General features: G+C 42.6%; 1 protein-coding gene and 1 long non-coding RNA gene across 14 annotated transcripts in view; one reads left to right on the plus strand and one right to left on the minus strand.

Annotated features, from left to right (window-relative positions):
* The window catches only part of DTNA (dystrobrevin alpha), a 352,112-nt gene that overhangs the window by 137,667 nt on the left and 198,651 nt on the right, over window positions 1-15,794 (minus strand). The window lies entirely within an intron of this gene.
* On the plus strand, window positions 5,341-13,850 carry LOC311596963. Of its 2 annotated transcripts, none has more exons than XR_014779044.1 (3): window positions 5,341-5,434; window positions 6,521-6,711; window positions 11,314-13,850. It is a non-coding gene; the product is annotated as an uncharacterized lncRNA (long non-coding RNA). The 2 variants fall into 2 exon arrangements; XR_014779045.1 differs by lacking the exon at window positions 11,314-13,850 and adding an exon at window positions 7,739-8,562.

Here is a 15,794-nt window from a genome sequence, read left to right on the forward strand (position 1 = left end):
CTGCCTCCCCTCCCCTCCACCCTGGCCTTCACCATGTAGCTGCCTCCCCTCCCCTCCCCCCTGGCCTTCACCATGCCTTACAGCTCAGAAGGTGACAGCTGATGAGTGAGATGACACAGAGTCCCTCAGCACCAGATGCACTCTACCTCACCTGACTGTGGTATTTTCTATGGCAGAAAGGACTTAGCAGACCTAGTTACTTTAAAGAAGTTGGGTGCCAGCGAGATGCTCCCGTGGCAAAGATGCTTGCTATCAAGTCTGACCCGAGTGCTATGCCTGGGTCCCCCATAGTGTAAGATGAGAACTAACCCCATAGCTTGTCCTCTGATCATGAATGTGCCTTGGCATGTACACACACACACACACACACACACACACACACACACACACACACTGAACTAAATGTAATAAAATTTAAAGAGATTGAGGTAGGGACATTATCTTTTAACTAATTACTGGGTGGAGAGTAATTATGACAGCCCACAAGACCAGGCAGTCTGTACAGACTGGAGAAAGGATGTTCAAACCCTAGAGTACAGGTGCCTTTGTGGCGGCCCTGCTGACACCCTGGCTTTGTATGCTGTGCCTCATTTCCAATATTTGAACCTAGAAAACTATAAGGCAGTAGTGTGCTTTGAGTTAAATCACTGACGTTGCAAGAAGCTAAGAAACATTTACAGGCTCACACTGCCAGGAGCCCCAGAATGGGGGGGGGGGGAGGGTGTGTGTGTGTGTGTGTGTGTGTGTGTGTGTGTGTGTGTGCATTTAAGGAGCCTATCTGGAGACAGCATACTAAATTGGTCACCCTGCTGGCCACTTGCTTATTTCTTTCCAGATGATGAGAAGAAGGCAGACAGATGTTAAAGTACTAAAATTTGAACTTAGACTAATCTAAATGACCTCTAGGCCAACATTTTGATCCCTCTATCCTGTTACCATGTATATTTGACCAGTATTTATTGACTATAGACTATGCTAACGCTAGTATAAAACATAAACTCAAAGTTGAGTATTCTTGAAGACTCCTGAGTAGGCTATCCAGGGGTCACCATACCACCTATGCTACAAGTACAGTTCACACCAGAGGGTCGTGAGCAAGGTCTTTATGACATAACTCTTCCAATCTTAGATGCTTCTTGATGAAAATCAGCCAGGGCATATATCATCTGATAACATTTCTTATAAATACACTTAATAGGTTTTGATTAGTTCTTCTGGAGCCAAATCTGAGAGGTCATGGCCTGGGAACATGAGTTTAGTTTACCCCAAATACCATTTTCCAGTGTAGCAATGGTTTTGTGGAGTTTGTTTGTTTGTTTTTGTAGTGACAGAAGAAGAGAAAGTCATAAATCAAGGCCCTTTTCAGATAGATTGGTGGGCTATCAGGCAGGCAGGTCTCAGCAAGGTGTGGCAGTCTCTGCTATGGGTTTCAGATGCTGGCTGACGGTTCTCTAAATTTTGGATTGTTGAAAGCTAATATTCTGTTAATACTGCCCCCCCCCAAAGGGTCACATGACAGCAACGAGGATGTTAGGTAACAGATATGGCAGTGACAGGCTATGAAGGGGACTCAAGGTAGCCTGTGACAATTTGAGTCTGGATCTGCAACATTCCAACTTACCACAATCAAAGTTCCAATCTGCCTGGTGGACACGTTAGCACAAGCATAGCTATTTTTATGGGAACTTAAGGTCACAAGACATCACAATAAAATGATCAATACACCAATATAATATGAGGCTACCTGAGTGGGGCCATAAATAAACATTATAAAGCATAAGATTAACTGTCTGACTGAAACATGTGCAAATGAAGATAATAAGACTTTATGATCCACAGAACTAGACTACAGTGACCTGTGTTAGTGTAGCTATGACAGAGTTCTTCATACGGTATCTTTTTATTACCATGCTCTCAAGGACAAAATAATAAAAAACACATGTAAATAGAAATGAACCTACATAGAGAACCAGAAAACAAATCTAAATTTTGAATTATAATATTTTCAAAGTTAGGGCTTATAAATGGAACAAAGACAAATATACATGCAGATACATAGTACAGGTGCACACAGATATACACAGATACATACACACAGGAACACACAGATATAATACAGATACATAAAAACAGACACACACAGATATACACAGATATATGCACAGACACACACACACACAGATACATACACACAGGTACACAAAGACACATACAGATACAGGTACACATAGATACACACCAATACATACAAGTACATAGAGATACACATAGACATTACATAGATACGTGTACACAGATACATACACAGCTACACACAGATGTACCCAGATACACATACAGATATGTGCAGATTTACACAGATACATGCACATAATGGATACATATACCATTACAAATACAAATATTCACACAGATACACACATATAGATATACACAGATATATACAGATACACACATACAAATTCACACACAGATATGAATACATACACATATACACACACAGATGCACACAGAGATACACACACAACTCACACAGATAGACACAGATAAACGCACACACACACACACACACACACACACACACACACACACACACACGATTTCTCTAATTCATGAGGACTATGCTGTAATCACAGATACACCTCTGGACAAAACACAAAGCCATTTGTAACCACCCATCCCTAGTAGCACCTGAGTATACGTTAGTGAGTTCAAATCCCCACATTGGTGATGCGTCCATGCATCATGCACCTTCTGGGACACTGAATACTCAGTCTAGATTCTCTCTTTGCTTTGGGATTGTGAATGCTGGGAAAAAGTGTCGCTGGACCCATTGGGAGCACAGCACAAGCAAACAAGCAGGAGGCTGTGTCCCGGACTGAACAAGCAGTTTAGTTTGTTTGTTTTTTTAAAATAAAGCCTTTTTCCTAAGGGTACTTACTCAAGCCATTTCCTGGAGGTGCCGGGCACTCCACTGTTAGTCAATGCATGGATGAATTTAATTGCACCTAGTGACTTCCAAGCCTGAATGAGTCCAAACTAATGCCCGGAAGTAATTAGGTATGGAGAGAAATGATTACTAAATCTGGTATTTACAGGCTCCAAAGGACCAGTGAAAGGGATTCTGGGATCTGAGAAGGCTCCTACATGTGTGAAGGATAGTATAATTTGAGCTCAGATCATCTAGAAACCAGTTTCAGAGTTGTCCCCTTCCACCCGTGAGCTGTCACAGTGTTGGACTTGGAGTATGAAGTGACTCTCATGTCTTATACGGGCACATAATATCAGGTCATTACAGTAAATCTCAAAACATGGATCATGTTTGGGAACAAATATGAATGATGCACAAAGGAGAGTCCCACCAAGAAGCTCCTTAGCAACCAGTTCCTGTTAGCAGTGGGTCTTTCCTACTTTTCTCAGCTTTGCATCTTACCTGCTAAGATCTGAAAAACTCTGAAGTCCAGAGGCAAAGGCAGAGCTGCCTGGGCAAGTAGCAAAGCTGCCTCCAGGCCCCGAGTTCATGGCTCCTGGGTAGAAATGGCTTTTCCTTCTCAGATTGAGCCAGTCTCTCTTATGAACACAGTTTAGAACTCTGAGAAGGAAATGGTTACGGGGTTTCAGGAACAGGGGCGCTGGCACGAGACTCCTAGAATTGACAAGTGATTGTCGCCCACACCAGGGCCTACAGATATTCTTCCAAACAAGACAGCCTCGGGATTCATCTGATAGGGAAAAAAATGCTTCAAAATTGTGCAATGATCTTCTAAGGCCTATGCATTGGCTTCAAGGGACTCAAGCGAATGAGACCTTTGGTTTATGGCAGTATTTTGTGAAAGGGTACCAAGGAAGATGTTCGTCGTACTGCAGAGAAGAACGCGAACACAGAGAAAAACTGAGAGTCATTTTCAGTTATAAATACGTTGCTGAGTATGAGAAATTGATTAAATATGAAACATATATATGTTATTATTATTGCATAGAATCAAAGTGTGGTGTTTCCTCATTCAAAAATTTCAAGTTAATTATACACCTGCCTTTTTATCTATGCATCTTAATATAATTTATATTATATTATAAATTACATGTGATATACCATGTATTAAATTATAAATCAATATGATTTGATATATTAAAATCTATTTACATCCCTTTGCTCCCTCCAGCCCGTTCCGGGTTCTCTTCATCCATTTTTCCCCTTATCTTCCCTCAAATTAACTATCTCGTCTTACTTGTTATTGTTACATTTATAAGTATGCATAAGTATACAAATACAACCTTCTGAGTCCGCTTTTAGTTTTGAAACCATATACACATAAACAACATTTTCCCCTCACAAAACCATTGGGAATTATTTTCAAGATAACCTTGGAAATGTTCCTTAGGCAGGCAGCACTCTCCACCAACCCTCCGTTGCCTCTGTGCTTTGGCTGAGTTCTCAGAGACAAGTTTCTTCTAGAGTTCTTAATAATGCACCCGAGCCTAAGTCTAAGGAGTTTGAGCGCTCACATCCCTCACTCGTTATCCTAAGAGACCAAGGCCATAGGACAGCAGAGGGGAGAGACTGTCCTACCAGGACAGCAGGGAGAAGGAGAGTGCACAAAAGCCTAAACATAATAAGAGAAGAAGAAGGAAGACAGGACTTCAGAGGAGGGTGATTGTATCTCAGCTTTAGAAAGGTGTCCACACCAGCCTGCTGCACTTGGTGGATTCTATCTTCTGAACTGCAAAAATCCCATGGGCAGGGGCGGGGTGGGGTGGGGCAGCGGACATGGTCACTGCTAGTGTAGGAACCATGCTGTGCGATCCCATTGCGGACATCCTGGGGACTCTCCTCTTCAGCTGGACTGTGCTCTAAGTGCCCTTCTTTGTTAAGACACGTTGCCCCTGTTATTGCAGCTTGTATTACATGATCTAATCTAGCCGCTCTGCCTGCTGTGTCTAAGAGGCCTCTGTGGTCAATTAAGATGCTTCTAAGAGAACAGCAATTATAAGCAGGACGGACTGCCTACTGCCTTTAATTTAAAGTCCCAGATCCTTAAAGCTGCCTTGAGGTCCTGAGCCACCTGCCTTCTAGGTTTATTATTAGCCAGGGTCTCTATTCACACACTGTGCTGTGGTCCCATGTGCCCCAAGGCCCTCCCTTCTGTTGGTTCAGTCCCAGATTCCAGTTCAAATTAGTATCTCAGCTCTTGGGCAGCATTTTCTAATTCTCTGATGTGCGCCCACTGTCCACATCTACACTTCTGCAACACCATCTTGTCTGCCTATAAGTATCATCATAATGGCCACATGAATGGTTGTGTTTAATTTATTTTATTTCCTATCACTCAGAGGGCTGTCAGATTCACAGCATCATGAACACCTGAAATAAGGGTTGGTTACAACACCGCAGTGACCTCAGGCCCGCAGAGTGGCTGATGCATCATAGGAAAAGGTGCGAAGGAACACGAACAGATTTCTGTTGAGCAGCAGCTAGTGAGAGCAGTCACCGAGGGATATTAATGTGGGAGTGGGTCCAGATGGGGAGAGACTCAAACCTTAGGGGAAGGCGAGCCGTGGGAACTCAGGTGGGAACTGGGAAGGCTCCCAGCTCTACGTAGCTCCTGGTTGGAGGTACCCAGTGTGTGAGAAGGAAACTGCACAGGGAGCTCAGGTGATGCCCAATTAATACTTAAGAAGAAAAGGAGAGGAGGCCTTCATTTTATTGTCCTTACAGCTTCTCTTAATCTGCAGAGATGGGAAAATGAGATTCTCTTAGAGGAAATGATTAAGATTTCACTTAAATAACGTTTCACCATCACCTTACAAAATAACTTTGCTGATATATAACATTTAAAAAATTTAAACTATGTTGTTTGTGGATGTGAACTTATACAATGGCCATCACTCATTCAATTAGACTCAGTTTCTGTAATATGTGTTGTGTAGCCTTTTCCTTGTGAGAGCTTTTTTTTTTTTAAACAGACATTGAGGATATACAGTTCTGTTTTAGGTAAAACAGTACATTTTGGCAACTATAAAGAACCTTAAAGAGGTCAAATGCCCAAGATAGGCAGCAAACTTTGAACCTCTATCCAGATCTAGCCAATGGACAGGACATTCTCCACCGCTGAGTGGAGAGTGGGGTCTGACTTCCATGCGAACTCTGGTGTCTGATTTTTGACCATGTCTCCTTGATGGGGAGGCATGGTGGCACTCAGAAGAAGGATAGCAGGCTACCAAGAAGAGACTTGATACCGTATGAGCATATACAGGGGGAGGAGGTCCCCCTCAGTCACAGTCATAGGAGAGGGGAGTAAAGGGAAAATGGGAGGGAGGGAGGAATGGGAGGATACAAGGGATGGGCTAACAATTGAGATGCAATATGAATAAATTAATAAAATATTTTTTAAAAGAGGTCAAATGCCCTTAGAATATTAATAATTCCACTACAGGGCTGTTTAGAAATGAACAAATTACTTTTTACTTCCCAGTTTACATTGCATGATGAGAATGAAGGTATTTTTTCTGTAATTCACAGGTTAAGGAGTGTGACCTTGTAGTATGTTAATTCAGAACATGGCTGAACATTCAAAGACCTTCTAGATCTATATGATCCAGCTGGCAAGAGATCACATCCAAAGATCTTCTAGATCTGTGTGATCTCGGTGGAGTACAAACACGCCTTCACTCCAGAAGACAGAAGCAAACAGATCTGAGAGCAAATATCAGGTAAAGAAAAGCTGAGGTCCAGGCTTGGTGGTACATGCCTTTGATCCCAAACAAGGGTAAAGTTAGTTTGTAGAAGGAAGCTCCCATGTTTCAAAGTGATGTCTAGTTGAGTGGCAGAAAAGGTGGCAAATCAAAGAAGATTTGACAGACTTAGGGGGCAGTTTTTCAGAGAGAGGAGGCAATTTTTACCAGGACAGTGATAGAGAGATGGGTTGCAGAGAAAGAACTCAGGTAAAGACAGAATGAGCCAGAAAATGAGAAGAAACCAGAAGATTAGAGCAGACTGCTGAGTTAGTTTGAGGCAATTAGTCAGCTGGGAGAAGAGTTTGAGCCAGAACAGCTGAGTTGAACCAGCCAGCTCAGAGCTCAGAAAGAACAAGAAAGGGTGAGCTTATTAAGCAGTAAGTCTCAGAGGCTGAAAACAGTTCAGGCCAGGAGTAGATTGTATAGAGTCTAGAAGCTTCCAGGACTAGGACTAGGCCAGCAGAAGGAGGTAGTAAGCCTCCCAGACCACAACTGAGACAGGAGAATAAGTTACTTTTATAATTTTTAATTTAAATGAAGATGACATAAATATATTTTATGAAGCAAACAAATCTGTATGAAGGAGATTAAGACTTTTTAATTTAAGCCAGTGTATCAAGTGTTAGATAGTATGATGACATTTTTAACAAAGTGTGTTTTTGTGACTCTCCCATCACTCCGGATTTCCTGCCTGTGGCCCTCCTTCCTGGTTTCTTTTCCCATTAAGTCCCATGTGTCCCTTTATTCTTGTGGACTTTTATGCATTTCTGGCAAAATTGAAGCTGTCTATGCAGCAAAGCAGGAAGATAAAATTGCATGAGGAACATAATGGAGTTCTTCCTCAGCGCTTATAATTTCTATTACTAGATAGATAAATTTACTTCTTATTTATTGATTTGTTTTGGAGACAAGATCTTGCTATGTAGCCCAGGCTACTCACTATGTATCCTAGGCTTGCCATAAACACTCATTAATCCTTTTTCCTCTGTTTTCCAATTACAAGTGGGCACTACTATGGCCAGCTAACTCTTCAAGATGTTGGAAGTCACAACTGAGGGCTTGAGAGGTGGCTCAGTGGTTAAGAGCACTGTCTGATCTTCCAGAGGTCCTGAGTTCGATTCCCAGCACTCACATGATGGCCCATAACCATTTGTATTCTCTAATGCTCTCTTCTGGCCTGCAGATGTACATGTAGATAGATCACTCATATATATAAAATAATAAAAATCTTAAAAAAAAAAGAAAGTCACTGCTGAACTCCCTATCACTATTGTCAAATCGAATTCAAGTGACTTGTGAATTTTGGGCTAAACTTCACACTGTTTAGCACAAAAATGTCCTGACAGTTTGTAGTCTCATTCCTATTATGAAGGCATGATTTTGAGAAATGTATCTCAAGGTGTGAAAATATTATCTGAAACTTCGGGTTATTGATATCCCCCTTTCATATTGCTGACTGGTTTTCTCCATCCACTGTAGTGGCGAAAGGACCCAGAATTCAGTTCTGTCTGTACAATTCATTGGGTATGCTCCCTGCGACTCTACATTAAGCTCATGATCCAACTCTTAGAGAAAAATCATTAAGTTCCCTGTTGGATGACAATTACAATAATATCAACAGAAAAGACCCTTTCAAAAGTGCTTTTCTGGATGGCTTTATTCATATTAATTAAGGCTTATGCATAATTCATTGGAAACAAAGTCTCCAAGCAATGCAAATGAGCATTAGGTAGTGCGTGTCTGTGTACATATTGTGTGAGCATTCGGTAGAGCACATGTCCACATACATTCTGTGTGAGCATATATTAGAAAGAGTAGGATTTTAAAAAAATCAGTGTATGCCAACTAGGACACAGACCTGCAAAGCTCAGTACACAATGCATGTGTATTTGTGTTTGTGTTTGTAAGAGCTCTCCCGGGAGTCTGCTGGCAAACCAGTTCTAGAGATCATCAGTAATTTTTCAATGACTTCACTTTTTAAATGAGAAATTCCAAAGGGATTAAAGCCATAGGGATTTGTATCTTTGTGGTTGGCGGAGGCGAGGACCCTGCCTGAGAGAAAATGAAGTGACAAAGAGGAAGATATTTTATTGACCTTGTGTACAGAACATCGTAAAATTGAGGTCCAGGGCGAGTTGCTTCTTTTGGTTGGCAAGCCGAATGACAGTGGGCTGCCACATGAAACAAGACAAGAAGTAAATGGAATTAGTTTCCAAGAATCTGGTCTGGGACTGTCATCAACTGCTTACTTAGGACTGCACAAGACCTAGGTTCCATTAGCAAATAGATAGATAGATAGATAGATAGATAGATAGATAGATAGATAGATGGATGGATGGATAAAGTCCATAATGAATATTTCAACTGTATAATGCCTTTGTGGGGTTTTTTTTGGTGTATGATGTTTCATTCCCCCAAAGCTCAATGTGCATTCAAGGTACCAGGCTTAGCAAATATATTTTAAAGTCTAAGTATGATCCAAATGTTGAATAGTATATACAGGGACTAAACTTACTCATTGCTTACCTGAAAATGAAACTTAAGGAGAACCTGGTGTTACAGTTGTATAATCCAAACTACTGGGAAGGCTGAGGCAGGAGGATAGAAAAGTTGCTCCCTGCTTAGACAACTTAATGAGCTTTTGTCTCAAAATAAAAAATATAAAAGAGACTGAGGCTATAGCTCAACACACACACACACACACACACACACACACACACACACACACACACACACACTTACACACACACACATGGTATTCTGTATTTAATTACACATTAGACTTGGAAAATATTTGTTGTGATTTCACCTTCTTTGCTTGGGACAAAGGAAAAGTTTTTTCTCCAGTTTTCTAGCCTTTATTTCTGTAACACATCTTTTATTAGGATGGATTCCTCAGCCTAAGTCAGCAGGAGATGTTCTGGTCAGGGAAGGCAGGCAGAACCCTGCTGAACACACACATTCTCAGCTGTGTGTTCAGTGTGAAGCCAGTATTCTGTGGTTTTCCAGCAGGTACACACAAGTGACTGTATTGCACTCTGTACTGTGAGTAAATCCAAAAACTTCATCACTGCACAAAGAGAACCTTCCCATTCAGAAAGTTGATCTGATCCACAGGTCACTCAACAGAGTAGATAAAACCTAAAACACTTGTTCTGGAAAACAGTACAGAAAATTCCCAACTATTTCAAATGAACTATGGCCATCATGGGTTTTCTGGAGTCTCTTGAAAACCTAATGGCCAAGGTTTATATTAGTGAGACACAGATGAATGCTCTGTTGTTTTGTAAAAGCTTTTAGGATACTGGTAACCCTAATAAGGAGGAGGCTAATGTCCTGTAAGAGCAGAAATTATATTCAAGCAAGAAGTAAATAATGAAATTGTTTCTGCTGGTTGTTCCCAAACTCTAACAGAACTGACAAGGTTTCAACAGCATCTAAAGTGTGCTCAGCACTCCTTATCTGCCCAGACGCTTATTTCTACAAAGCTACAATGTGAAAGAGAGAAAAAAATCCCCTGTGACTAATATCCATGCAATTGTTCACCTATCTGTTCATGAACACAGCAAAGAGTTAAATATGTGGGCCAGACTCAAGATGACACATTGGTAACACACAGTGGTAAACAAGACAGAAATAGTTTCTACCCTCAGGGATCCAAGCAGTCACAATGGAGAAGAGGCATTAAAAATGATTACAAAAATAATTCTTATAATTTCTATAACTGTTATTCAAAGAAGTACAGTTATTAGAGACACTAATTATCCAATAACATTCACCACCACCATCATCATCACTGTCACCACCATCATCATCTCCACCAATTATGCACTATATATCAGATATTGTGGAAAGTTCTACAAATCCTTTATCTACTAATACATTTGGCAATAAAATTTAGCTACTTCAGGAATTCACACAAATCTTGGAAAACAGAAAACTGAGTGTTTTGAAGTATATAACAGGAGACTTCCATTTTTTGTAGGCGTCGCCTCCACTTTCTTCCAAAGAGGCTGCTGGAAGACCCTTAGTATATTAGCATCTTGATGTATTTGAAAATACAAGTTGGGAACAAATACAGAAGGGAGCGATGTTTCTTGATATGGTGTGACTAAGAGCATTTGCACCTCTAACAAGCCGGATGAGGCCAAAATGGACTAAAGTAGAGAAGACAGGTTGCTGAGATGATAGAGAAAGCCGTGACTCCTTCTCTCACCCTTGCTGACCTCTAACCTTTAGTGATGCTGCTGGATGTACCAGCATGAGCAGGATGCTTGGTGACCGCTGGCAAGGGGCAGACTTTGGAGACTGATAAAGCAGAAGAAGAGGCTTCACCTTGCACAGACATTAGGGCCAGAGGAACAACAGTGCTGTAGAGGACAGCAATCCTGAGAGCACCCAGGCTTATGGGAATAGTTCAACTTTGCATTAGTTCTGAAGAGACCAGGCAGTTGTGGGTGACAGTGGCATTCTGTACATGTAGGTGCGTGGCTCTATACCAGTTCTAGTGCCAACATGGTATTTGAACCACATCCAACCTCACGGCTCACTATAGTCTTATTTGGTGTGTTTCAACAGATTCCGTGACAAAGGCACAAGGGTGAAGAGATGGCTCAGCAGTCAAGGGCACACACTATTCCTTCAGAGGGCCTGAGTTTGGTTACCTGTACCATCATCCTCTGATTTACAACTGTGTCACTGCAACCCCAGGGAATCCTATACCTACTCTGGACTCCACGGGCACTGCAGTCACATGCACAAACCCACACACAGACATAAAAGTCCACATAATTAAAAACCATAAGACATTTTTTAAAACTCTTGTTTAAAAAATAAGACACAAAGAGCCACAAGGTAACAACTTCTTTCTCTTGTTACCTTTTTTTTTTTCCTGGCTCTGAAGGACTTAGTTCCTGCTTGGCCAGAGTATCACCGTTTTCACCCGGAGCCCCAGCAACTGCGGTCTGCTTCCATGCTGAACGTTCAAGGCCCAATTACAACCTCACCCGACACACAGAGTTTTACTTCTTTTGAATGAGGAACTGAATACATGGTACTAAATAAATCTCAAGGCTTCACCAGTGCTGTGACTACAAATTACTCATCCAGCAGTTGTTCCATGGGAATTATCTACAAAGTGCAGCGTTGGCAAGTGCAGCCGCTCAGCAGGGCACAAGTGCAGACCTTGCATTTGGTGTGCTGTGGACAGACTTCAAGAGCAATGTGTGCGTCCTGTGGGTTCTGGACAGAAAACAGGGGACATGATGTCCTGGCAGAAGCAAGCGCTTCTATTTATTTTTGGAACTACCCCCACAGAACTGTGAAAAGGTGAGGGCTTTGCTTTTTATTTTCATTCAGAACCAAGGACAGGAAACACAAAGGTTAAGGAAACACAAACCTGAAGGCTTATGGTTCCGTTGAATGTATCTAGCATGTCCTGGAGTCTTAATCACTAGGCACAGCGAACCCTCAGCAGGTATAAATAACCCAAGGCTTCTCTTAGTCTGTCTGCTGTGGTTGGGGAACTGCCAGACCGATGAAGACCATTGTTTCTGGGGTGCCCTTTATTCCTCTCCTACTTTGAAAGCCCCACCTTTCCTTTGTGCCCTAAGTTGGGCTGAGTTTTTTTTTTAAGTTTCTTCAGAATATCTAGCATGCTCTCAAAAATATTCTTTAGGGACCAAGCATGGATTGTGTTCAGTCACTTTAAAAACATCAGTGTCAGAGTATGAGACAAACTCACACTGTGTGCATGTGCATGCGTGCATATGTGTGTGTGTGTGTGTGTGTGTGTGTGTGTGTGTGTGTGTACACACATATGTGCATTCAAAGAGACACTAGAGGCCAGCCATGGGTGTTGTTTGTCAGTTGTTGCTCACCTTATTCTTAGAGAAAGTTTCTCCCATGGACCTGAACCTCACCAAGTCGTCTAGACTGACTGGCCAGAGAGTACCAGTGATCTGCTTTTTATCTGCCTCCTCTCTGCTGGGATTACAAACTGGGGGCACCATAGTCAGGTGGCTTTTTTGTTTGTTTTTGTTTTTGTTTTTTTTCCCTGTGGGTTCTGGGCATAAAACTCAGGTCCTCATGCTTTTGTAGCAAGAGCTTTATCACGTTATCCCATAGCCTTTGATTTTAATGTTCAGAAAGGAATAAATATTTTCCCTAAGGGCTATGCTCTGACATTTGCCTTGTAAGCACTTCTCCAAGCATTGTTTCCCAGGGCCAGAGAAGCAACCTGATACCTAGGGGCTTAATCCAGAAAGGTATAAAATTGGTGTATGCTTTCTTTGTGTTTCTCACTCATAGAAACAGAGAAGCTCTCTGTCTTTCCTGAACATACAGTAATTGTAGGAGGTTAAGAAAGGCACACGTTTTAGAGAGAGTGTTTGGCCAGGGAGTCAGATACTCTTGGTTTAAACTCTCAACTGTGCAGTGATGTCAGGTCCTAGAAGTAAGTTGCATTTCCCTGACTTTCAAGTTCCTTATTTGAAGGTAGAGACAACCGTCTGTAAATATCCATAAAGGTAAAACAAGATGGGTAATGTACCATGTTTGGTGTTGCACATTCTAGTTTTTGTCACTTGATATCTGTCATACTCTCCTTCCAATATTCCCAACGGCAGCTGGGCATTGACTTTGCTTCCCTCCAGACAGAAAGGCAGACAAATGCACCGGGCCGTGAGGTCAGAATGCCTTCACCTGGCCAAACTGAACATCCACGGCTAGATACATAAGCTAAGCCAGGATTTGCTACTTACTTTGCTGAAGTCTTAAGTATGTAAGGGGGATGCAATGGCATCACTCACTGTTAGTTGGAAAGCCCCTGTCTGGGAGGTAGTGAAAGACACAGCATCTGTTTTTTTGTTTTTGTTTGTTTGAGTTGTAGTCACTGTGAAAGGCCTAGGCAGAAACAAGCAAAGCCTAGAAATGGAGTGGTAACATTTCAGGATTGTCCTCTGACATTGGATCCAAAGCAGGCTGAGATGACCTGTGTGTGGGGTCTTCTTGTTTACCTAAGCCAGTCTCACCTTTTGACATGGCTAGAGTGGGATGATGATGGCAATGACTGTGACGATGGCACCATCACCACCATGGCCGCCGCTGCCACCACCACCACCACCACCACGACCACCACCACCACCACCGACAATGAGCAGCAACACCATCGCCATTACACCGGAAACCAAACCCAAGGCCTCACACAAGGAAGACAGGTGCTATAAACCTTTGGCTCCACCACAGCCTATAGAGTAATGGAGCCTTCATTAGGAAAAGCCTGATGGATTCTTTGTAATTTTTATTTCTTGTCACACATAGAGGCCTTCTTTTTCCTTCTTTTTCAAGAAGTAATTTGCTTGTGTCAGTTTTTAGTGAATTAAAATTGCTATTTGACATATTTACACATTCAAAATACATTCTAATTACTCTAACATCCCATCCCTGTCAACCCCTCTGCGAATACCTTTCCCACATTCATGTGCGTTTGCTTTGCTTTGAGACTCACTGACTTTAAACCAGGGCCATGCGTATGATAGAAGATTTGGACCTGCCCACTAGAGCCTACTGGGTACACCAGTGGGCCCAGAACTAGACAATGATGCCTCTTCGGCCAGAATCTTCAGTAGCTTATAGTTCAGCAGGGAGGAATAAGATCCCAAGGGTCCCTATCCCACTTGTAACTGATGGTTGACAAGGTCAGTCTTCTGTACACCTGAAGCAGGTAACCACAGTTGCTGTGAGCTCAGAATCGCTACTGCAGGGGTCCACTCATGCTATCAAGAACTTTTGCTCTGATTTCTTACTATTTAGGAAAGCTCTAAGCCAGACATGGTGACTCATACCCTTAGTCTTAACACCAAGAAGCAGAGTCTAGCAAGTCTCTCTGAGTTCTAGGTCAGCCTGACTTACAGAGTTGCAGAAAAGCTAAGTCTACACCGTGAGACCCTGTCTCAAACAAGTAAAGAAGCAACAACCAAATTCCAAAGACCATTGAAAGGAAGATAAAATCCACACTATTTCCGATGGCTTCTGGCCTTGTTTGTTCTCACAGATGTATCACACTGAATATCTTCTGGGAACCATTTATAAAACACAGGAAGGCAAACCGAAAATAAATCCAAGTGCTATGGCTAACCTCACTTGTCAACTCAACTGGATTAAGAAACGTCTATGTGTTAAGGAGGCACAGCTTTGAGTATGTCTTTGAGAGGATTTCCAGAGAGGATTAAAGAGGGCCCAGAGAGAATCTTTGCCCTGGAGGTGGGCTGCTGCATCGCCTCATGGGCTGGGATTCCAGATGGAGCCAAGAGTGACAGGGAGGAAGTCATCTGACAACCCACATTGGTCTCTGTGCACTTCACATCTGCTCAGATGTGAGAAAACAGCCGTATGCTCTTGTCACCATGGCCACAATGGCTCCCGCAGTCACATCTTCTCCCACCACAAGGGACTGCTCCTCAAGCCAGGAGCCAACACAAACCTCTTCTCCTTTGTGATGCTTAGTAATGACTGTCCGCCAGTCAGGATCTAGAATTGTCTAGGCTACCCATGCCGTGCCTGTTAAGGATTGTCTTGGTTAGGTTAACTGAGGTGGGACTAGCCACCCTACGGTTGGGCACCACCATTCCCTAAGCCTGGTTTCTGGACAGCATAAAAAGGAGACATCTGGTTGTCCCTGTGCGCTCATCATTTTCTGTTTGCTGACTGGAGATGAAACTTGCCCGTGTGTCTCAAACTCCAGTCAATATGACGTCCCCAACATGACAACTGCACCATGGAATTCTGAGCCCAAATGAACCTCCTTTTCCTTAAGTCTGTGTCCTGCCAGGCGTCTTATCACAGCAACAGGAAAAGCAGCAGGCGCACCTCTGCTCATGCTGGGGGTTCTGAGTCAGTCAGAACAGAAGCATGACAGCCCACCATGTGCCGTAGCCATCTCTAACACTGCGCTCCATTTCCTCTTGCCCCTGCCAGCCCTCTTTTCCGCTATCGCTGTGGTGTGCCACGTACTGTTTTATAAAAGCATACTGTAGCTGAGCGTGACGGTGCACGCCTGT

The sequence above is a fragment of the Acomys minous genome, assembly GCF_964271855.1.
Source record: "Acomys minous genome assembly, chromosome: 4".
NCBI lineage: Eukaryota > Metazoa > Chordata > Mammalia > Rodentia > Muridae > Acomys > Acomys minous.